At 40.7% G+C, this 6,596-nt stretch overlaps 1 long non-coding RNA gene across 1 annotated transcript; it reads right to left on the bottom strand.

Moving 5' to 3' along the window:
- Positions 1 to 994: 994 nt before the first annotated feature.
- Positions 995 to 3,326, bottom strand: LOC120322789. The gene is made up of 3 exons (XR_005562708.1): positions 3,261 to 3,326; positions 2,016 to 2,117; positions 995 to 1,361 (listed from the first exon to the last, which is right to left on the bottom strand). It is a non-coding gene; the product is annotated as an uncharacterized LOC120322789 (long non-coding RNA).
- Between the last annotated feature and the right edge of the window lie 3,270 nt (positions 3,327 to 6,596).

The following is a 6,596-nucleotide window of genomic DNA, read 5'->3' as shown; positions in this document are numbered from 1 at the left end:
CCAAAACACTTCTCTGCACCATGTGTAGGGGGACATTGAGGAGCTCCTTGGCCCACCAGAGTCCCTGGAGTCCTTCCCTCATCTCCCTCATCTGTCCTGAAGTTTCTTTCTGCCGACTCCCTCTCAGGGTACCAGGGACCCAGGAGCCACTGCTGATGAGAACCAGGACTCAACCTGGTCATTATTGCTTCAGATAGTCAATATTATTATTATCTTTATGTTAGTGGTATCATGTTGTATAACTGCACAGGTTTGGAAGATTTGTGCAGGAGTTACGACTAGGATTCTGCTACTGTGACCATTATCCCTGAAATGCAGCAGCTAAGGTGCTGAGTCCCTTCCTCTTCAGAGCTGTTTTGCAAGGTGGGCTTATCAGCATTTCCACTGAGGATAACTCGTAGGCCACATTTTTCTAATGTGCAACCAGCCTTCTTGGTCTGAGACCACGCATGTTCTGGGAGCGTGAACCACTTGGGTGGGTGGACAGAGATGTCTCAGGCTTTTTGATGAAGGACAGTGTGCCATTGGGGGAATTTTCACAAGCCAAAATCCACCGTGTTTCTCTTGACTTTTTTTTTAAGTTTTAAAGCACGCAAGTGACTGATCTGCAGCATGTAGACCCCAGTTTGGTTTGGAACTGCGATTCAGACACCCTTGCAGACAAAAATTAAAAACCATGATCTTATAGGCGTACTCGGGGTCAGTCGATAAAAATAATTCGTTTGCCGGTGTGTTGGATCCAGTTACCAGTTCCATCAGTCAATTTCCCTGGCAGAAACACTCCTGAGACTTTTTTTTGCTGATACTCTGCCGCACTGTTTGGGAAGAGAAACACAGCCAACTGGCAAGTTATCTTGGCGTTGTCCTTGTACAAGGGAAAATGGGAGTTGATTTGGTCTGGAAGTCTGCTAACATTTGCTGCCATGGCATTTTTGCCAGTCTTCATGACGCCAGCATATGGAGGAATGCTGCAGCACATGTATTTGAGGTGGTTTGTTTAGTGTAAGGGTGTCTGTAAGAGGAGTAGTTTCCTGAAAGGAACAAGTGGAGAGGCTGACCTTGCACCGATTCTGCTGACAGTTCCTGCTTGAAATAAGGTTGCCCTGGTCTAGTGCAACATCACTCACCTCCAGTCAGGGAGTTTCAAACTGTTAGGAGACACAAAAAAGCTATATAAGGAATAACATGTCCACAGGGATCCCTCTGTACCAAACATGGGATCTGAAGAAACTCAGCTCCAGACTGAAGGTTGCAGTGGGTTTATAAAAGAAGTCTTTCAGCTCTGCACATCTGCAGCCATCAGATTTCAAATCTAGCTCTGTATCCTAGGTCAAGTTAAAGGCAAGCAAGTGAGAAATATCCTGAAATGGAAACAAAATGATCTCTGAAATATGTGTTTTGCAAGGCTAGCAGAAACAGCATCTACATAGCTGTAACTTAAAAAAAATGAAAATCAAAAAGCATGGTTGAAAACTGTTTTAAGGGGCTGGGCAGATTCAGGTGCAAGGCAGGAGATTGAATGTTTTGCCTCTTTGCTCTCCTCATGCTTTATGCCTTGGAAACCTACCTACATCCCGCCTGTTAATGAACATCTGCTTTTGATTGTCACAAACCCATATATTTCTGTAAAATAAATATACCTGATCTCCACTTGGGGAAACAGGCTATTGTTTCTGCTGTACCAGATTCAAACATTGCTTTTAAATCAGAAATGGACTTTTTTTTTTTTTTTCACTTCCCTACTAGTTACCTTTAAGTGCTAAATGACTCCATCAGGAATTAGCTTCTGTGTTTGGACTAGCTGCAGGACATGGGCTGAAATGATGCCTTTTCTTTGGTGTCTGATATGTACTGTGTTGAAGGACTATCTCCTGACTATATTGGCTGTTGGTGTCAGAAAATAAATATATCTTTCCTAAGCTAATTCTCTCTTAGTCCAGATGGACACTGGACTAAATGCAGATGACAACAATAGGGCTAAAAAGCATGGCCTTACCAAGTCCTGTGCATCTCACCTGGTAACACCGAGCTACTGTGTTTACTGGAGCCATGAAAGTTGTTACCCTTGTGGCTCTCTCTGTCTGTGTGACCTCATGCCTGATAAGGGCTCCAGAAACCTGCATGATAACGAAATAAGAAAAAAAGAATAAATGTATATGCACTGTCACCTTGAAAGCTGTACAGGGCAGGAGCTCCTGGTTTCCCAGAGCAGACAGACTTTTGCATGTCATGACATGGTGTTTGCTGCTTTATGGTTTATTGATCTCACCATACAGTATTAAAATCACCGTTTCTACACATGGGAGAAATCAACATCTATTGGTTTCATGTTGACTATTGGACTATATAATCATGAGCATTTTTAGCATGATTATGGTCTTGCCTTATAAAAGCACTGAGAGCAGCTGAGATTCCTCACCTTCACCTTTTCAGTCTTGGTTTCAACTAGTTTCTGTAACTAGTTGTGAAATAATGGAGGTATGAGTGATTTTCTACTTGAGAGACTAAAAGGTCCAAGATTTAATCCCTCTTATTTATATATTTATTATGTCCTATCTAGATGACAAAAAAGCATTTAACAAACATCCTTCTAGTCCAATACTCCATCTATAAAACTGCATACAAAAAACTGGCTACATGCTTGGGAAGCATAGGAACAGGACAAGTATGTATGCTTTCTTTTAATTCCCTTACACTCTTTTCAGCTCAGAATGTTTTGGACTTTCCTAGCCCCTGCTGTTTGTTTACATATTAGCTTGCAATGGATCTGTTGTCCAGAGCTTGTCTTGTTCCTCCCTGAGCCCATGTAAATCATGTGCATCCACAGTGTCTTTTGACAAGAAACCACACAGGTCTAGCACCTGCTGCAAGAACAACCTCCGCCTTTGGCTTGCCATGAACCCTGATGCTATTAGCTTCATTTGATGGTTCCTAGGTCAACTTTTGAAGATACTCTGGACAGCTGATCCAAGCTTGCCAAGCCCCTTCTGATAAATGACTGCCTCTAATACCTCAAAACCTGGATCCCTCAAGAGCATGCAGTCCACATGCTGAGGAAGGGCCGTGGGCATTTGGTACATGCAAATGTACACTGGGGTTGAGTTTGTTTGGAGTCATGATGACATATAGAGATACATGTGGCCCGGGATAGGGTCAAAACATCTTGGACAAAAGCAAGTGGCAAGAAAAAAAAATCAGACTATTTTTATTGAGGCTTCAATTAGGATCAGGATGAAGAAGTGTGTAATTTCCCTACCCACCTTCTCAAGCATCCACCATTTTATACCACAATTCATGCAGCTGAAGAATACAGGGACTGTGCAGTGGGCAGCAAGGGAACACTCTGCCATTGCTTACTATCGCAGGAACTGAGAATAATTCATGGAATGATTCCATGAACTATTACCTCAGAGTTCTCATTTGAGCAGCATAAGGGAAAGGCTAGAACAGCAACAGCCCTTACCTTCCCCCGCCCCCAAAGGCAAACGAAACATTAACGCTGCAGTAAAGCAGCAGAGCAAAGGTGTGTTTGCTACACAAGGTTGGTCTCATAAAACTGAACTTTGCCCAAGACTGAACAAAACTGTAAGAAAGACGCAGTTGACAATTAAAGACATGTTTTTTATAAGGAAAAGTTATTTATGACCTTCATCTGACATTTTATAAAGTTTTAATTTTGTTACACAACATCCATTGCTTTCATGCTTTGGCAGGAGAGACATCAGGGCATTAGGACAGATGCAATAATCACATTTTTTTATGCTTACTTGTTAGTGAACTACCTTCTCCCCTTTAAAGTGTTTTATGGTCGAGTGTCTCTATTTGCATAATTACTGCCACATCACCAGCCAATCAATTTTATGTGTTTCTCTCCCAAACCAATTTAAAATATGACACGTATATAAAAACATCACCCATGATTATACAGACTTCACATTTATTATTGCTTCAGGTCAAAGATATATGATAAAATTCCCCTCTGTTATTTCCCCCTCCCTTCCAGCTTCTTTAATTCACAACTCTGAACACTTCATTGTAGTATTGTTTATCAGCAATTTTACTTTTCTCTGACTGCAAGACATAAGAAAATAAGTAATGGAGCTAGTCAAAACAAAGCAAATAACTACCATAGGCAGCTACAAGCATGCTTTTTACAAGCATGTGGAATCACTGTCAGCTGTACAGATTGATAGTGATTGATACAGATTGATAGACAGACATCTGCAGGAAAGACAAAAGTATTCCTGCTTTCTGGGTAAATTCCAGACAGGAAAATAAGTGACTTCAATGGAATCTGGGTGCCAGTGACAGGCGAAACTTGATGGTTCTATTTTGCATCTTGGTGAAATATAAAAAACCAAAAAACCCACCTCAAGTTAGATGACATGACCAGTACAAGAGTCATCAGAAGCCAAGATGAACAAATTCTTTTCTAGATTTTATGTATCAGATGACACAATTAATCTGTGTTACGAGTTACACTGGCTGGATCTTTCAACCAGTCCATGTGACAGGAAGAAAATTCAGAGATACTAGAAACCATTTATAATAAGAAGAAGTACTTCTTGATTTCTTCATAGAAGAAGTTAACTTCCAGTTATGAATTATTATAGAATAAACAGTCTGATATGTTCTTTAAAATTTTTTTGCTGATCCTTGCTAATCTTTCATCCAAGGTACACCACAATGGGCTTGACTTTTCATCCTTCTTATTGTGGACTTACCGACTGTAAAAATCACTTCTGAACATTTGAAGGAAAAATGAAAAACTAGATTGTTTCCTGGATAAAGTAAAATAGTAAGCATACTTATCAAAGTTCTCGGCTCCAAAAGATCCCAAACAGAGCCAAAAAATATGTAATATCTCACGTCTGCTGACAACTAATTTATCTTGTTCTTCTTGGTGTCCAAACTTTTAGAGCTATATTTTTGTGTTTAGATTCAAATTCTTATGGATCAGAGCAGAGGAGTTTGAAGTAAATGGCAAAATTCCCACTTCTTTTCATTAAACAAGAATTTACATCTGCTTTAATATAAGGTTTCTTCATTCTCAGTGCCCTGGTCTCGGTGGTGTAGTTCTCTGAATCAACAATGAGCTAAAGAAGAGCACAAAGAAACAAACTATGCTCTTTGCATGCTGCTAGAAATTAATCCAGTATGCTTTAAATAGGAAAACTCTAGCAGGAACTGGAAGGTGAGCTGATTGTTATTTGTGGTTTTAAAGTAGATTCTTCATTGCTGACAAAATTTTTATAGGCAAATAGCGGTTTCTTTCAAACAGCTTTCATGACAGCTGTTGACAGCTTCCTTCAGAAAAGCCAAGCCTCACCGTTTGACAAATAATGTGTTCAGGTTTATCCTGACATGGACAACATTATCAACAAGCTCCTGTCTTCTGCTTGATAAAAAAGGTTTAATAAAACAGTATTTGTAAAAACCATGTAGTGACAAAAGCATACAAGCAAAGACAAGGTGGATCATTTGACTGACTCATACTTGAGTGGAGATTAGGGATAGATGCTGCAGTTGTGCTTACAGATGTCCATGCACTAGCATGCACTTTTTTCCCCCTCTCATAAGAGATGAAAGTCTGGCGGAAATGACGATTCTTAAACATCTACCATGAGATGCTGCTCTGATGGTCCTGAGATGACAGAAACATATCTATGAATTAAAGTCATCATGCTCCATCTGAGTTGTTGCTTTCTTTCCACATAGAGAAAATCGAACTTATTAACTTCTGAATTTTGTGGTTTGTGGTGTGTTCTGGATAGATATAACCTGCACAGTCATGTGATATGAAGGTGACATGGGAAGCAATGGGACATTGTGTCCTGTGGTGGCATAAGCACCTTTCTGACTCATCAGGTGACCCACCAGCTATCCCACACAGGCAAGGCAGCAGCTCAGTTCCCTTGCTGGGCTGAGATGTGGCTGAAATTGCAATCCTGTGATTGAAAGATGAAGAGATGCTGGGCTGTGAAATTCTACCAGGGCAGTATTAATCAAGCATTGGCACAGGTTGGTTGTGGAGTCTGTCACCCTGGGGATATCAAAAGCTGTCTGGGCACGGTCCTGGGCAAGTGATCTAGGGATGGCCCTGCTTAAGCTGAGAGTTTGGTCCAGGTCAGCTCCAGAGGTACTGTTGTGGTTTAACTCCAACTGGCAACTAAGCACCACCCAGGAGCCCCTTCACTTTCTGCCCATCAGGAGAAGAGGGAATAGAACTGGAAGGGTAAAAGTGAGAAAACTTGTGGGTTGATGTAAAAACAATTTAGTAACAATAACAATAATATTAATAATAATATAACAACAACAATAATAGCGATAATGTAATGAAAAGGAAGATAAATTAAAAAAAAAGAAGAGAGAGCAAAATAAAACAGAAGAAAGACAAACAGAACAAATGAAAACAAATTGCTCTCGACCAACCAAGTGATGAACAGCCAGCCTCCAAGCAGCTGCCCCTGGTCAACTTTTCCCCCAGCTCTATAGGTTAAGCATGACACCATATGGTTTGTGATACTCCTCTGGCCAGTTACGGTCAGCTGTCCAGGCTGTATCCCCTCCCAGCTTCTTATGCATCCCAAGTCTCC

Source organism: Pipra filicauda, unplaced genomic scaffold, assembly GCF_003945595.2.
Source record: "Pipra filicauda isolate LSUMZ 115617 unplaced genomic scaffold, ASM394559v2 scaffold154_size2910363_pilon, whole genome shotgun sequence".
Classification (NCBI taxonomy): Eukaryota; Metazoa; Chordata; class Aves; order Passeriformes; family Pipridae; genus Pipra; species Pipra filicauda.
Note: the sequence above shows the minus strand (reverse complement) of the source record. Positions and strands in the feature narration are given on the sequence as shown.